Source organism: Oncorhynchus nerka, linkage group LG10 (assembly GCF_034236695.1).
Source record: "Oncorhynchus nerka isolate Pitt River linkage group LG10, Oner_Uvic_2.0, whole genome shotgun sequence".
NCBI lineage: Eukaryota > Metazoa > Chordata > Actinopteri > Salmoniformes > Salmonidae > Oncorhynchus > Oncorhynchus nerka.
Window position 1 is genome coordinate 37,580,528 of NC_088405.1, and position 18,628 is coordinate 37,599,155.

The 18,628-nt window shown below is 44.8% G+C and overlaps 1 protein-coding gene across 2 annotated transcripts in view; it reads left to right on the forward strand.

Moving 5' to 3' along the window:
• LOC115135265 (inositol polyphosphate-5-phosphatase A-like) overlaps positions 1 to 18,628 on the forward strand; it is a 281,318-nt gene that overhangs the window by 203,061 nt on the left and 59,629 nt on the right. The window lies entirely within an intron of this gene.

Genomic DNA, 18,628 nt, shown 5'->3' on the forward strand with positions numbered 1-18,628 from the left:
ACCCCTCCACTGTCGTTGGCCCAGCTGTCTTTGCTAACCAACTCTCCAAGTCCATTATGTTATGGTGCCGTCCCCCTTCACTTCCTCTCTCCCTCCCTTCCTCTCTCCCTCCCTTCATCTCTCCCTCCCTTCATCTCTCCCTCCCTTCCTCTCTCCCTCCCTTCATCTCTCCCTCTCCCCCTTCCTCTCTCCCTCCCTTCCTCTCTCCCTCCCTTTCTTTTGGTGCAAATGCCGCCACATTAGAGTCAGTGTAGTAGTCAGAGTAGTCATTCAGCAATCCTCATCAGGAGATTTGAGTGTGGGGGGGGCTGTAGGATAACAAGCCATAAAGTTCCACACAGACAGCAGAGCTCCGTGATAAGAGAGAGCCCAGCCACTTGTGGGGGCCAACCCTGCTCCCACCACACAATGGCACCTCAAATCAGAGGCTCTTTTCAAATTGTGGTGATTGTTAATTTGGGAGAAGTCCCATTGTCTCAAAAAGGGAAGGGGAAGAGGAGTGGGGCGGAGGGGGTGGGCGGTTGTTGAATGGAGGACTTTTGCTCAAACAATTCAGGAAATACTTCATCCTGTGAGGTAAAGTGAGAAGGGCCTTTTGAGTGGAGAGTGTAGTTTAACCATCGAATCACTAGGGGAGGAATTGAATAGAATACTTAATTGAACGCAGAGGTCATGTGCTATTCCTCGTAGGCAAACATTAAATGAGCATGTTGTTTCACGCTGCTGTGTTCAGCTGCTTTGGTTGTTGTGTGCGACCATATGATGTTTTCTACTGTATCTTATCACATTGATAGATTGCGTAGTCTAGTCTTTCGGCGGTACATTGAATTCCTCAGCCGTGTTTAGGGCACATTAGAGCTGCTGATCATGTGAGAATATTATGCTTTGGAGATAATAGTGATCGCATCACGAAACCAGGACAAAAAAAATGACATGATTTGGGAGATGTTCATTCATAGAATGGTCCTTTGGAAAAAGGATGGTTGACATTTGACATTTGTATCTAAAAGCATAATTGATCATCAGAGTTGGCATATTTATAACATTTTGGCTAACCAAGGCCTCCTTTAAGTCTCCATAATGTTTCATCTGTAAGTGCTACAAAGCAAGAATTGGTGTCAAATTAAGCATTTCCTCCTGCTCTGTAATGGGAGTAGTATTTTTTGATTTCAATAATAAAAAATCAAAGTGTTAATTTTGGCACTCTTTTTTTTCAGATTTAGTCTAGTTTTAGTAATTCTGACTACAATATCATAGCCTCAATCAAAACATTTGACCTTTGAATAATGAGAGAGTAGTAGCACAATAACCAGATGCTGCTGCAAAGTATTGGCAAATTAGTATGGGTTGCACCTCCATCACTCGGTCACGTCATTGCCATTGTTACCAACGTTCCACAGATGCCGCAGCCACATTGGTGTCCAAAAGCAGAACGGGAGCTAATGACTGTTTCGCCCAGTGATGTAGTCGAGTTACTAAACGTCGAGTCCGAATCGAGTCCCAAGTCCTCTGTGCTCAAGTCCCAAGTCCAAGTCATCCAATGGTCGAGTCACCAGTCCCTATGGCTGAATTCCGAGTCCCGGTGCTTGAGTCAATAAATAGTTTGCTATCCCTTTTCCTTACTTTCTGTGCCACAAAATGTTTGCATATAGAATACTGGTTATATGTTACCAGAACCACGTTCAGTTAAAAAAAAAACGATCTTGAATGTTGGAGATAGAAATTCCATAAATAGAGCCAACGTTATTCATTATTCTACGTGTCAAAGAGGCATGTTTGTTCTACATAGAAATATGCTATGTTAATATTCCAAAACGTTGCATCCTGCATCCAGGTTGTTAGCTGTAGCTGACTAATGAAGGTAACATGACTGAACAAGGTGCAGCCTAAACAAAAGGTTACCGGTCCGGTCCGATAGTAGCCTAGTTTTAGAACGGCCCGGTCCGATAGTAGCCTAGTTTTAGAACGGCCCGGTCCGATAGTAGCCTAGTTTTAGAACGGCCCGGTCCGATAGTAGCCTAGTTTTAGAACGGCCCGGTCCGATAGTAGCCTAGTTTTAGAACGGCCCGGTCCGATAGTAGCCTAGTTTTAGAACGGTCCGGTCCGATAGTAGCCTAGTTTTAGAACGGTCCGGTCCGATAGTAGCCTAGTTTTAGAACGGTCCGGTCCGATAGTAGCCTAGTTTTAGAACGGCCCGGTCCGATAGTAGCCTAGTTTTAGAACGGCCCGGTCCGATAGTAGCCTAGTTTTAGAACGGCCCGGTCCGATAGTAGCCTAGTTTTAGAACGGTCGGTCCGATAGTAGCCTAGTTTTAGAACGGCCCGGTCCGATAGTAGCCTAGTTTTAGAACGGCCCGGTCCGATAGTAGCCTAGTTTTAGAACGGCCCGGTCCGATAGTAGCCTAGTTTTAGAACGGCCCGGTCCGATAGTAGCCTAGTTTTAGAACGGCCCGGTCCGATAGTAGCCTAGTTTTAGAACGGCCCGGTCCGATAGTAGCCTAGTTTTAGAACGGTCCGGTCCGATAGTAGCCTAGTTTTAGAACGGTCCGGTCCGATAGTAGCCTAGTTTTAGAACGGTCGGTCCGATAGTAGCCTAGTTTTAGAGCGGTCGGTCCGATAGTAGCCTAGTTTTAGAACGGTCCGGTCCGATAGTAGCCTAGTTTTAGAACGGTCCGGTCCGATAGTAGCCTAGTTTTAGAACGGTCCGGTCCGATAGTAGCCTAGTTTTAGAACGGTCCGGTCCGATAGTAGCCTAGTTTTAGAACGGCCCGGTCCGATAGTAGCCTAGTTTTAGAACGGTCCGGTCCGATAGTAGCCTAGTTTTAGAACGGTCCGGTCCGATAGTAGCCTAGTTTTAGAACGGTCCGGTCCGATAGTAGCCTAGTTTTAGAACGGCCCGCGATATGCTTAATGAATATAAAAATGCGTCCCACCAATGCACGATAGAAAGAGAAGAAAACTTAGCGCCAGTATTATAGATCATGTCTTTTGAACTAGAATCAAGCCGTTTTCTCTGAAGAAAAGAGGAAGACTTGGCTACGTTGGCTACAGGACCTGTATATGAAATGCGGTGGGAAAAGTGGGAGAGTTGAGCGAGACTGCATTTCGAAGACAGCCTACTTTTCTATAGCCTACTCATGGGAGAGACAAACATGTTTTCCTATTAGTCAATGTTGCTATTGTTTTTATTTTCACAAAGCAGCTTGTGTTTCTTAACCAGGTAAAGGGTAGCTAACAAGAAGGCTGGCGGTGAAGCAACAGTTGCCTGCGCGATGTGTATAATCGGAGGCGAGCCGGTGGCTTCCTGTCTGCCCACGCTCATCGCTTGCTCCCCCGCAGCTCACCAGCTCATTGCTTGCTGCCCCACAGCTCATCAGCATACTGTATGTAGGCTGTGTTTGCCTAGTGTGACTCATCCTTCGTACTGCTGAATTGAACTACGCTGCGAATCTGTGCTGCTAATATGAATTGTTCATCAATCTTTCCAAAAACTCTTGTCCAGTCTACTTAGTCAGATTTTAGTCACAGGGAAAATGTTGTCTCGTTTCAGTAAACTGAAATGAAAAATCTTTTTTTTTCTGTCTATTTAGACAGTTATAGTCTCTTCGATTTGCCATTTTACATTTACATTTAAGTCATTTAGCAGACGCTCTTATCCAGAGCGACTTACAAATTGGTGCATTCACCTTATGACATCCAGTGGAGCAGCCACTTTACAATAGTGCATCTAAATCTTTTAAAGGGGGGGGTGAGAAGGATTACTTTATCCTATCCTAGGTATTCCTTAAAGAGGTGGGGTTTCAGGTGTCTCCGGAAGGTGGTGATTGACTCCGCTGTCCTGGCGTCGTGAGGGAGTTTGTTCCACCATTGGGGGGCCAGAGCAGCGAACAGTTTTGACTGGGCTAAGCGGGAACTGTACTTCCTCAGTGGTAGGGAGGCGAGCAGGCCAGAGGTGGATGAACGCAATGCCCTTGTTTGGGTGTAGGGCCTGATCAGAGCCTGGAGGTACTGAGGTGCCGTTCCCCTCACAGCTCCGTAGGCAAGCACCATGGTCTTGTAGCGGATGCGAGCTTCAACTGGAAGCCAGTGGAGAGAGCGGAGGAGCAGGGTGACGTGAGAGAACTTGGGAAGGTTGAACACCAGACGGGCTGCGGCGTTCTGGATGAGTTGTAGGGGTTTAATGGCACAGGCAGGAGCCCAGCCAACAGCGAGTTGCAGTAATCCAGACGGGAGATGACAAGTGCCTGGATTAGGACCTGCGCCGCTTCCTGTGTGAGGCAGGGTCGTACTCTGCGGATGTTGTAGAGCATGAACCTACAGGAACGGGCCACCGCCTTGATGTTAGTTGAGAACGACAGGGTGTTGTCCAGGATCACGCCAAGGTTCTTAGCGCTCTGGGAGGAGGACACAGTGGAGTTGTCAACCGTGATGGCGAGATCATGGAACGGGCAGTCCTTCCCCGGGAGGAAGAGCAGCTCCGTCTTGCCGAGGTTCAGCTTGAGGTGGTGATCCGTCATCCACACTGATATGTCTGCCAGACATGCAGAGATGCAATTCGCCACCTGGTCATCAGAAGGGGGAAAGGAGAAGATTAATTGTGTGTCGTCTGCATAGCAATGATAGGAGAGACCATGTGAGGTTATGACAGAGCCAAGTGACTTGGTGTATAGCGAGAATAGGAGAGGGCCTAGAACAGAGCCCTGGGGGACACCAGTGGTGAGAGCACGTGGTGAGGAGACGGATTCTCGCCACGCCACCTGGTAGGAGCGACCTGTCAGGTAGGACGCAATCCAAGCGTACTACCTGCCACTTGCCACTGGAAAATAGGTGTTTGACTAATATTTTAGTCACTATTTTTGTCTGTACTAATTTATGAATATTGAATAATATAAACAGGAATATTAAAAAATCACAGATTTAGATTTGGCAATTTTCTATATATATTGTTGAACCTAATATACTCTACCGGCATATCAAAGTTCCAGGGTGGGATCTCTGCTAGTTTTAAAGTTATGGCCCATTTTTATACAGAAAAATTGGTGTAGTAGGCAATGTAACAAATCACAGCTATCCCGTATCATTGCACATCCTGCAAATTACCAACAGAGGGTGACCATTTTGAATCCATTTTCACATTCACTCAGTAATGCTTGCAAATTTGAACATAACTCTAAAAGTAGCAAAGATGTCACTCTGGAACTTAGATTTCTGCGTGGAGTATATTATGGTAAACAATATATAGAAACATTTGCCAAATCAAACATTTAATTTTTCAATATTCATAAATTAATGTAAAAAATAATCATATTTGAAATCAAAATACTACTCATATTACAGAGCAAGTGGTGAAACTTAATATTTTGTAGCACCTACAAATGAAACATTATGGCGTCTTAAAGGAGGCCTGGGTAATTTCCCAATTATGCTTCAACATACTAATGTCACATACACTGAGTATTCCAAATATTAGGAACACCTTCCTAATATTGAGTTGCACCAAAATCATCAGGACATGGAATCTACAAGGTGTCGAAAGCATTCCACAGGGATGCTGGTCCATGTTGACTCAGGTTGGCTGGATGTCCTTTGGGTGATGCTCCTGGCGCCTACTATCATACCCCGTTCAAAGGCACTTAAATCTGTTGTCTTGCTGATTCAGCCTCTGAATGGCACACAGTCTCCTGCTCTTCATCTAGACTGATTTGAAGTGGATTTAACAAGTGACATCAATAAGGGATCATAGCTTTCACCTGGATTCACCTGGTCAGTCTGTCATGGAAAGAGCAGGTGTTCTTAATGTTTTGGATACTCATTGTATAGGCCAACAATCCTCCTTCCAAAGGACCATTCTATGGATTCAATTTTGTGAAAATCCCCAAAATCATGGCATTTTTGTTGTTGTCCTGGTTTCGTGAGGAATCACTCAATACAGTAAGCTAAGGTCCCAAGTGCACAGTAGCCACAGCCTAAGAGGGAAGAACATATGCCGGGAAGAATAATCAGGGAACATCGAAACCATTTTGAATCAAAGACACTCGCACCCAACTTCTAGGTTACCTCGATTGAGGAATATGAAGTGGTTAGCATGACTGTGATCATTATATACAAACATATCATATAGTGGCCATTCATTTCATATTCCAGCTACCGCTGAGACATTGGGTTATTATGACTATAGAAAAAACTATGTAGAAATAATGTAGAACAAAAAATAAATCCTGGTATAATGCTGCCAAAGTGTTTAATAGTACAACGTTTCTAACCCAAACTGGGTGATCATAGAAATATAACCATCAGAAAGAATATCATCCCAGTACGTCACCATATTTATCCCCCATTACTAATCTAGATCAGACACCCCCTCCTTCCTCCTCCCCCTTTGCTCTGTGGTAGGTAAGTAGTCACCCTCTCTGTGTCTCTGCCACTGAAATGCTGTTTAAGTGTACTAGGGGTCATGGCCCCTTTCCCAGGGATGTGTAAGGCTAGCACCGGTTTGTGTCTGTCTCTGCCTACTCCCCTCCGCCCAACTCCTTTCTCATGCACCTTCAATATCCCCACCACACACACACACACACACACACACACACACACACACACATAATGTTCCTGATTGATTTTCCCTGCGTGAAGGGGTGGTGCTGCCACTGGGGGGGGTGTACCTCAGGAAGTCAGATCTGTGGGCCATGAAGCCCCTTCTACCATCGCTCTATTCTCCCACACAAACACACACTTTCTCTCCTCTCACACACACCCCTCTCCTTCCCTTTACTCCTTCCTAAGAGGTCCTCATACTCACCCTTTAACGGGACAACACCACAGGCTGATGGCATCATCCAAGGGGCTCGTCCCGTTAGAGGCAGCATTCTACTCATATAAAACCGTCCAGCGCAGAGCTCACCAGTCTGATGTAATGGTGACCTGTACTGGATGTGGTTGTGGAGGGACGCTGTGATGTCACCAGTAAACATATGATTGTAGCTTTCATGTGGCTCTATAACTCCCAGCCAGGAGATATGGCAACCATGTAATGACAATTATTGTCAGCTGGACAATTAGTGCACATTGGAACGATGCTTTTTAATAAATTGGGCCTGCTTATCTGGAGATTGATTCAGATGGGGGGCTCCTCTCTCTGTGTCTCTCACTCTGTAACACACATTAGGCACAATTACCTCTCCACTTCTTCAATGCAGAAAGGTAAGAACTGTCCCATATTATATGTGGGCAAAAAGAGGAGCATTTAATACATGTATTTCTCTAGTTGCTTGAACACTACAGCTACACTCTTTCTCTCTGAGTGTCATCATGGACACCCACTGCAATGCAAATAGCCACCAGCCCCTCCCCTTAACCCATCATGCCCTGTGGATCCATGTGTGGTGGTCTACACACTAGGCCCAATGTCCTATACCCCATTGTCCCAGGGTTGGACATAGGTGGCGGATTCCTGGCATGCTTGTGCTGCAGGATCAGTAACCAGAGGCTGTGGCCAGCCCCCCTCCCAACTGGGCTCCCCGTTAATTGTGTCCGACAGAGGGAATTGTCTTCAATTGACCCTCATTCACTGGGCCTTTCACCAGGGGACAAAGGACACAGCCAAGTGGAGACTAATGCTGGGGTTGAGCTCCCTGGAGGTGGTCTTCCCAGTGTCATGGACCAGTCCCCGGTCCCTTTTTCCTGCTCTGACTGTATCATCAGGACAGGAGAGGTGAGCCCAGCCAGAGAGAAGTGCAAGTGGAGGAATGAGGCTGCCCAAGCACTCGATGGGTGGATAGGGCATTGGGACAGTACAGAAGGGAACGAGTGTATTCAGTTGATTGGAATGGTGCACTTGTACCTGTTTTCTGATTTGGGGAATGACCTAAACTTACTATGATGTGCATGTCAGAAAGTTGTATGTGTGAGAGAAGGTATTAGGAGTTGATTAACCACCTGTGTGCTGCTGAGTGTGTGCTGAGACGGCCCGGACCGAGACTGAAGAAGAGGTGCATGATGGGACGCCCCGGAACCCCAGGGACCAGTGGCAGTGAATCACAGAGGCTCAGTGACAGCCCCAGGGCTCCGTGCCTGGACTCTCAGTATATTTAAAATGTATCCTAATTAAACTTAATAGAATGTAAATTTAATATCTGCAGAAATTGTGCTCTCCTGGCCGGTCGCTCCAATTTAAGGATTGATGGAGGCCAGCGGGGAGGTTAATTGCTGACTTGATCTACTGTCCCCGTGACATAGCTTGTGCCTGTTTTAATTGGAGTTTATCTGGCCGCTACATGGGCAGATTTCATTAGGCTAGCGGCCTCTCACCGCACCGCACACCGCACCACACCACCACTCCCTGCACGAGGGAGATCTCAGTTGGAGGACGTGTGGATGTGTTCGGTAGCGCCTCCTTTCTGTGGTTAGTGGAAAGAGCAGGTGGATGGCAGGGGATGGCCCAGGCATCAATCTTCCTCCCTTTGTCCTGGTCCTTTCTCTACTTAAGCAGCATGAAATGAAAGGTGGAGCCGTTGACTAGGACTCACTCCAAATGAATACTGTAAAATACTCATTAACTGACAAGCAGGGTGACACGTGTTTCATTTTTTCACCCTTTGTCGAAGTGCTTTACAGCATACGGTCCGTGCCGGGGAAAAGTGTGACGGGGTTGTGTGTGATAATGTTTCTAAAGCCGTATTCGAAACACTGGCCTGAGTGGTAGAGGTCTTGGAACGGGTCCAACTTTTTGGAACCGTGAAGGCCTCTACTCTGTGGATTTCTGTGTGAGTCTATGCGTGTGTGGACATACATGGGTGTGTATGTGTTTGCATGTGTTCTTCCGTGTCTGTAATAATGTATTTATCCCTTAACAATGTGAAACATATACAAGCACTCTTCAAATAGGCTGGAAAGAGTCATTTAGGGTTGTTGATGCCTATTGTCTTGGTTCGTGAACCTGTTTCTGGATAAATAACTTTCACTGCCTTTTCCCTTTCTGCCCCAGCCTTTGATTAGCATGTGTGCTAAGGTGGGCCCTTCCATTAATCAAAACAGAGGCAGTGTAATTAAGTGTACACTACATTAGTCAGGCTAATTAATTTTGGGGGCCATCCATCCATTAGCCAGTGGGCTAGCACTGATTGGGCCTCTGTTCTGGGGGAACCTAGACACCAGGGACTGTGAGGACTGTGACCCTCCTTGGCTGCTGTCACACACACCTACACACACATAAACACACACACACACACACACACACACACACACACACACACACATACCTACTACTCCCCAATACCACAGCAGGAGCACCCTACTTAATCAAATTAAACCAAATATCTGTCATACACACAACATTGTGATACAATGATAATCTTATTCTATCTCTGAGGACAATCTCGTTGTTTCAATAGGAAAACAAAACATATCTATGACAATGAGGCCTGCAGTATGCCAGAGATAGTGTAGTTGAACACGATAAATGAACTAACTTATATGTGAGGTCATCATGATATGGCGTCACCTTGTCACTGGATTATATGTTTAGATTCATCCACATAGCCTCAGACAAAGATGTTTCCGATATGAAGATAAATCGTCATGATCTGGGTAATTCATCACAATGAGGCCCCATTATGAGAGATAACCCGTCTGGATAGAGGGAGACTATTCCCCTTGGGACAAAGCCTGTTTTCTCCTCTCCTTTTTTCCTCTATTTGCTTGCCATGCTAATGAAAAGAGAGACAGAGAGATGGAGACACAGAGAGAAAGAGAGAGTTCAGCAACGAGGGCGTAACGCGAGCGATGTCGCTTTGATCAGGACGCTGTTCCACAATTAAAACGCTCTGCAAATGAAGAACAAGCAGTGGCTTCTGTTGGTCCTCCTCATCAACAACAGCCTCCTCATCAACAAGAGCTGCAGCCATTGTGTTACTGGCCGTAGCGGCTGGCAGCTGGGCCCACCATTCCAGGGGCAGATCACATGGTGTGACAGGGTGTGAGGACAGCGCCTGGCACCAGTGGTCACCCACCGCCCCCCTCAGACCATGGCGTTGTGGCCTCTCGGATCCAGGGTTGGCCTGGGCTGTAGCCCCATTGACCCCCTTAGTCAATGATGCCACACCTGCTGTCGGCCACTGGGCCACTGGGGAGGACACTCCTACAGGTCACTCTGGCCTCCTCACCTTCTTAGTCTCTAGTGAGGCTTTAGATCTCTCATTCTCATTCTCTCATTCATGTCCTCACACTTCTCTCTCATTTACACTTTTTCTCATCCTCATTTTCTTTCAGCTGACTCACTCACTCACTCACTCACTCACTCACTCACTCACTCACTCACTCACTCACTCACTCACTCACTCTCACTCACTCACTCACACTCTGCTTTCTCGCCCTCTCGCCTGTCACCCTCCCTGCCTTCACTCCCCCTCTCTCTTTCTGAATGCAGGAGGTTTTTGTCCTCACTCTGTCTTGGGGACTTTTTTTTCTTCCATCCTACTGTCCTTTCTCCTGAAAAGGCCACCAACTTTCTAGAGCACTGATCATTCGTCTTTAACGGCTCAGGAAAGGGATTTCCACTTTTTTTTCATAGGGGAGAAGAAAAGGAACAAGCCAGTTTGTCTAGCGGTGGGGGGCTCGATTCTTACTGAAAGGTCTGGTGTTAAATTGGGTCAGGAATGCAGATTTTGCCGCAATGGGAATATGAGGATATTAGCTAAAAGCACATGGCCAGGCAGACAGACAAGCATGTTCTAATACAGGCCTTGTCATATGAGCTCAGAGCTGCTTGCCTTCCACGTGTACTGTATGTATGTGTGCGTGCTGGCGGGTGGCTAGGATGTGTGCATGCGTGCGTGGCAATATTAGGCTGTCTGAGCGTACATGGTTGTAGACAAGACCAGCATTATTATGCGAGAAAGGTGTTGTAGAAATATAAGAGGACGTGTTTCACAGCTAGTTGGTGGAAAGCTCCACGTATTTGTTTTGATGCTTCATACACTCGTGGTCTTATTTTACTAGGCTGGACTCACCCCACATTTGCAGTTCTGGAGTAATTGTGTTTGTCCATTAACTTTGAATTCCTCCATGGGCAAAATCTGGAATCCACAGTGTGGTTTTCGACCATCCCTTTAAATGATCAGTCACCATATGCAGAAAAGTACCTCATACCTACTGTAAAACATGGTGGTGGATCTTTCATGCGATGGGGATATTTGGCTTCCACTGGTCCTGGGAACCTTCTTAAGGTCAGCTGCATCATGAACTTTACCCACATTTTAGCCAAAACCTGGTTGCCTCTGTCAGGAGGCTGAAACTTGGCTGCAACTGGATCTTCAATCAAGACAATAACCCAAAAGACACATCAAAACCCCCCCAAAAAAACGTTAATGGACCACAAAATCAACATTTCGCAATGGCCATTTCAGTCTCCGGACTTGAACCCAATTGAAAACATGTGGTTTGAATTGAAGAGGGCCGTCCATAAGCGCATGATGAATGATATCAAGGACATGGAAAGATTATGTGTGGGATGAATGGTCTAGAAACCCTCCCGATAAATTCTCCATTCTCATAAAACATTTTTGAAAAAGGCTCAGTGCCATTATCCAAGCAAGAAGAGTATTGAAAACAGGGGTGCCAATAATTTTGACACCTGTCTTTTAGCGAGAAAAAAAAGTATTACTTGTTAAACAAAATATATTTTGCTGAGCAATTGAATTAGTATATATTTTTTTGCATACAATATAGCTCAGTATGTGTTATTTATTTTAGACCATTTTTTTGCTCATCTTGTCAAGGGTGCCAGTAATTTCAGAGCTAGCTGTATGTTTGTCTTATCTCGCAATTCACTAGATTGTCCTCCTTGTCTCTATCTTGGTCAAAATGGAGCCCATCCATGCAGCCTTTGAAAACGCCAGGGATGAACAACTGGCCAATAGTGACTTTTTGATTTAGTTCCAAATGAAATGGGGCATAAACTGTAGAGGATAAGGGTGTCTTTGTGCCTGTTGCATAGTGCCCTGCTTGTATGATGTCAGTCTATTTTTGACTAATGCAGTGCTGGGCCTTTGCGAGCTGAGCACAATAATAGTTTTTTCTTTTCGGGTCGGGTGGGGTGCCAACCAGGTCCCAGGACACTGCATGTTGTTTCAGGTGTTATGTAAAGGTTCAGATCCCTTCTTCCACATTATTATAAAATTGATTAAATAAAATACATTCTTTAGCAATCTACACACAATACCCCATAATGACAAAGCAGAAACAGGTTTTTAGAAATGATTGCAAATGTATTAAATATTGATTATACTTGAGATGTTTCTACAACCTGTGGTAAATATAATTGATTGGACATGATTTGAAAAGGCACACACCTGTCTATATAAAGACTCACAGTTGACACTGCACTTTAGAGCAAAAACCAAGCCATGATGTCGATGGAATTGTCCATAGAGCTCCGAGACAGGATTGTGTCGAGGCATAGATCTGGGAAAGGGTACCAAAAATGTCTGCCTCCATCATTCTTAAATGGAAGAAGTTTGGAACCACCAAGACTCTTCCTAGTGCTGGCCTTGGTTAGTGAGGTGACCAAGAACCCGATGGTCACTCTGACAGAGCTCTAGAGCTCTAGAGTCTCCTCTGTGGAGATGGGAGAACCTTCCAGAAGGACATGCATCTCTGCAGCATTTCATCAATCAGGCCTTTATGGTAGAGTGGCCTGATGGAAGCGACACTCCATTAAAAGGCACATGACAGCCCGCTTGGAGTTTGCCACAAAGCACCTAAAAACTCTCGGACCATGAGAAATAAGATTATCTGGTCCAATGAAACCAACTCTTTGGCCTGAATTCCAAGCTTCACGTCTGGAGTAAACCTGGCACCATCCCTATGGTGAAGCATGGTGTTGGCAGCATCATGCTGTGGTCATGTTTTTCAGCGGCAGGGACTGGGAGACTAGTCAGGATCAAGGCAAAAATGAACGGAGCAAAGTACAGAGAGGTGTGTGTGTGTGTGTGTGTGTGTGTGTGTGTGTGTATTACACATACAGTTGAAGTCGGAAGTTAGGTTACACTTAGGTTGGAGTTAAAACTCGTTTTTCAACCACTCCACAAATGTCTTGTTAGCAAACTATAGTTTTGGCAAGTCGGTTAGGACATCTACTTTGTGCATGACACAAGTCATTTTTCCAACAATTGTTTACAGACAGATTATTTCACTTGTAATTCACTGTATCACAATTCCAGTGGGTCAGAAGTTTACATACACTAAGTTGACTGTGCCTTTAAACAGCTTGGAAAATTCCAGGAAAGGATGTCATGGCTTTAGAAGCTTCTGACATCATTTGAGTCAATTGGAGGTGTACCAGTGGATATTTTTCAAGGCCTACCTTCAAACTCAGTGCCTCTGCTTGACATCATGGGAAAATCAAAAGAAATCAGCCAAAAATTGTAGACCTCTACTAGCCTGGTTCATCCTTGGGAGAAATTTCCAAACGCCTGAAGGTACCACGTTCATCTGTACAAACAAAGTACGCAAGAATAAACACCATGGGACCACGCAGCCTTCATACCGCTCAGGAAGGAGACGCGTTCTGTCTCCTAGAGATGAATGTACTTTGGTGTGAAAAGTGCAAATCAATACCAGAACAACAGCACCTTGTGAAGATGCTGGAGGAAAAAGTATCTCTATCCACAGTAAAACAAGTCCTATATCGACATAACCTGAAAGGCCGCTTAGCAAGGAAGAAGCCACTGCTCCAAAACCTCCATAAAAAAGCCAGACTAAGGTTTGCAACTGCACATGGGGACAAAGATCGTACTTTTTGGAGAAATGTCCTCTGGTCTGATGAAACCGAAATAGAACTGTTTGGCCATAATGAACATCGTTATGTTTGGAGGAAAAAGGGGGATGCTTGCAAGCTGAAGAACACCATCCCAACCGTGAAGCATGGGTGTGGCAGCATCATGTTGTGGGGGTGCTTTGCTGCAGGAGGGACTGGTGCACTTTAGAAAATAGATGGAAACATGAGGAAGGAAAATTATATCGATATATTGAAGCAACAGCTCAAGACATCAGTCAGGAAGCTAAAGGTTGGTCGCAAATGGGTCTTCCAAATGGACAATGACCCCAAGCATACTTCCAAAGTTGTGGCAAAATGGCTTAAGGCCAGCAAAGTCAAAGTATTGGAGTGGCCATCACAAAGTCCTGACCTCAATCCTATAGAAAATGTGTGGGCAGAACTGAAAAAGTGTGTGCGAGCAAGGAGGCCTACAAACCTGACTCAGTTACACCAGCTCTGTCAGGAGGAATGGGCCAAAATTCACCCAACTTATTGTGGAAAGGCTACCTGAAATGATTGACCCAAGTTAAACAATTTAAAGGCAATCCTACCAAATACTAATTGAGTGTATGTAAACTTCTGACCCACTGGGAATATGATGAAAGAAATAAAAGCTGAAATAAATCATTCTCTCTGCCATTACTCTGACATTTCACCTTCTTGAAATAAAGTGGTGATCTTAACTGACCTAAAACAGGGAATGTTTACTAGGATTAAATGTCAGGAATAGTGAAAAACTGAGTTTAAATGTATTTGGCTAAGGTGTATGTAATCTTCTGACTTCTGACTGTATACACGCACGCACACACACACACACACACTATGGTGGCCTGTTGATAGGGACAACCCTTTCCATTTTCTCCGCCCTATGATTGAGTTTACATGATGTTATGTCCCCCCTATGAAATTGCTCCAAGTCATCTGTTCCAGCTCAAAAGAAGTCCACCTTAATTTGAGAGTTAACTTTGTTAAAATGTATAAAGTTATATTTCATAACAAGCAAATCAATCTTTTAATGGGCAGTTTCTCGGAAGCTAAACTTCTGAATTACATACCGACATCTAGAATAGATCTCCAATTAAAAGTGAATGCCGTTTGAACTGACACTGTAAAGAATGCAATGTCCATCGGAAGGTGATGGAGAGATCTCCTGATTTTAAATCTTATTCATGGGGTCGGATAGAATGTACATACTGTCAGTCATACAAAGGTGGTCTCACAGAGGATCTCTATGTAACACAGTTGTAAACCCAGCGTTGGCACCCAGGGCTTTTAAACAACTCTGCTCAGTGACATTAAAAGTCGCTCTGCTCTTTTCACAGCCCATCATATTTAAAAGGGCACCATTAAGTGGCACAGTGAGAATTCATGGGCCTCTTTCTACAATTCCCCAGTGATTTATCTTTGACGGCCATATTGGCCAGGCTCTTTGAGGAGGGATTCATCGTTTTGTCTTATGTCCCATTTACGTTAGTAAAACAAGTCTAGTGAGATCTCTCTTCAACATCAGATTTTGCAACTCTGGACATACCACATCCAAAGATAGTGTGAACAAAGCCACATTTCTGCTTCATGTGCGAGTGCATCTTATTAGCATACCGTAAATACACTATATACAGTGCCTTCGGAAAGTATTCAGACCTCTTTACTTTTTCCACATTTTGTTACGTTACAGCCTTATTCTAAATACAATTCATTTTTTTCCCACTAATCAATCTACACACAATAACCCATAATGACAAAGGAAAAAACGTTTTTCAGAAATGTTTGCTGATCTATTAAAATAATAAACTTATTTCACATTTACATAAATATTCAGACCCTTTACTCAGTACTTTGTTGAAGCACCTTTGGCAGTGATTACAGCATCAGGTCTTCTTGAGTATGACACTACAAGCTTGGCACATCTGTACTTTTGGAGTTTCTCCCATTCTTCTCTGCAGTTCCTCTCAACCTCTGTCAGATTAGATGGGGAGCGTTGCTGCACAGCTATTTTCAGGTCTCTCCAGAGATGTTCGATCGGGTTCAAGTCCGGGCTCTGGCTGGGCAACACAAGGACATTCAGAGACTTGTCCTGAAGCCACTCCTTTGTTGTCTTGGCTGTGTGCTTCGGGTTGTTGTCCTGTTGGAAGGTGAACCTTCACCCCAGTCTGAGGTCCTGTGTGCTCTGGAGTAAGTTTTCATCAAGGATCTCTCTGTACTTTGCTTCCGATCATCTTTGCCTCGATCCTGACTAGTCTCACAGTCCCTGCCGCTGAAAAACATCCCCACAGCATGATGCTGCCACCACCATGCTTCATCGTAGGGATGGTGCCAGGTTTACTCCAGATATGATGCTTGGCATTTAGGTCAAAGAGTTCAATCTTGTTTCTCATGGTCCGAGAGTCTTTAGGTGCCTTGTGGTAAACTCTCAAGCAGGCTGTCAAGTGCCTTTTACTGAAGAGTCACTTCCGTCTGGTCACTACCATAAAGGCCTGATTGGTGGAGTGCTGCACAGATGGTTGTCCTTCTGGAAGGTTCTCCCATCTCCTACTTGCCTAAATGCATAGTGCCAACTGTACTTGAGAACTTGACTGGCCTGTACAGAGCCCTGACCTCTACTCCATCGAACACCTTTGGGATGAATTTTAACGCCGACTGCGAGTCAGGCCTCATCACCCAACATCAGTGCCCGACCTCACTAATTCTCTTGTGGCTAAATGGAAGCAAGTCCCTGCAGCAATGTTCCAACATCTAGTGGGGAGCCTTCCCAGAAGAGTGGAGGCTGTTATCGCAGCGAAGGTGGGACCAACTCCATATTAATGCCCATGATTTTATAATGAGATGTTTGATGAGCCGTTGTCCACATACTTTTGGCCATTCTAACATGGTATAAAGGCAAATAAGGATAGCAATTCAAACTATACAGCAGTTTCTCATCTTAACTATATTGCACATAGTGTTGCAAACTTGATTCCCAAATGTGTGTACATTTTTCAATTTCATTTTCAATTTGGCTAACAGATCAAAGGTCGTGAGGGAGACATCTCTTGAAGAGAGATTTGAATCTAGATCCATCTCTTTACACTACACAAGTATCGCTCCTGGACCTAGTTTGTTTCGTCAAAGTAGTGTTAAGAGGCCGTGATGCCCAAAACAATGCATTTCAGGCCCATTTTCCTACAAGGCTTTCCTTTCAGGGGGCTGAGAGGCACTGGGCTGTCCTAACATCTGTTTGTGTCCAGATCCAGGCGGGCCCGGAGCACAGCGCGGCTCGGCGGCCCCCTTCTCCTCTACCCGGGGGTCTTTGTTCCCCAATTTCATGCTATCAGAGAAGCAGCATGTTTTCTTGCGCAGAGCTGTCAGAGGCATAAAGGGAACCCGAGTGGGGTCACATCTAGAGGGATGGGCATGAAAAATTTGTAAAATGTATCACAAAGCCCACCCACAAGATGGTTGCCTAGCGCGTTGTGAGGAGGAAGGGCTGCTCTGTATACATTTTTTTCCCCCTCTTCTTTCCCCCTTCTCTGGGCTAAATTACACCACAGGGCTCCCCTCTTGCCCTGCAAGAGGGGAGCCTCATCATTTGACACATCATTTAGATGAAATGGCGCAAACAAATTAAAGGGTGGCGCTAGCTTCCAAATGAATCATTGTTCTTTGTCTCCGGGGAGGCATTGTGCCGGGGTCCTCTTCAACACTGTACAGATAGAAGGCCACCAGCCTGCCTGAGAAAAACACCCAATATTATGCAACTTAAAAATTGTCCCTTAAAAAAAAAAGATTGAATACCGTATTATAAGCTCTCAAGTTCCTTTACTGTTGGGCAGGTCCCATTTACTTTCCTGCCCATATGACTTAGTACCTACTTGGACAAACCCTGGGCCCTAGTTATAACCCTATATTAAGGTTTATTTATAGCCTAATAATAAGGACTTCCTGGTCAGGAAAGTCTCTGGGCCATTCTTATGAGCATTTAATGTGTTTGTTTGTTTGTCTCATCCTTCATCCTGAGGCAACAGAAGCTCCATCAGATAGCAATTATTTGAGAGTATTTCAGCAGTTGAAGCCTTGGGTAGTGTTCATTATGACATGCAATGGAAGACATTTAAAAAGTTTTCCATTAGTACTGGCTGTCAGCTAATAAACCTGTTCTACTGTACATTCATTTTCAGCTGGCTACATTTTCAGCATTATATTAACTAGGCTACTTTTAATTTAAAAGTTCAAATTTGCTAGTCCGTCGAGCCCTCTCCCGCTAGAATACAATATGCATCTTCTAGCGAACTATTGATAGGATAGGCGCCTGTCAGTCACAAAGCGAGCTATGACATGGAAACGCAGCAGAGAGGAAGGGGCGAAGCGAGAGGTTTCACTCTCGCTTAAATGGGTCAAAAATAAGTCCAATACTTTTCTATGGGCTTATTTTAGGCCTAAGCTTGTCGCCTACCTTCCCGCCTTTGGGAGAACAACTCCCATTGTTAGGGCTGAGACATGAGCATCTCCTCATTATAATAAGATCTCTGGTTGCAGTCTAATGTCTTTATACTGAAGAGGGAGAGAGAGCATGATGTTTGTGTATTTGCACGTCCCGTGTAATGTAAGTAGTAACGATGAGTCAAACTCCATTAACCTAATTATTGTTTTCTAACACATTCATTTATTTTATTTTGTGTGTTTCACATAGCCAGCCAATGCGAAGTCATTGTGATATGTACGCAATCTACTGTGCGAGCCAGCCACGTGGAGTAATGGCGCCAAGTAGGCTATTTACTGTGCGTTCATTTACAACTGAACAGCAAGTGTTGACTAGTTTATAAAAGATGTCGATCTCTTATAT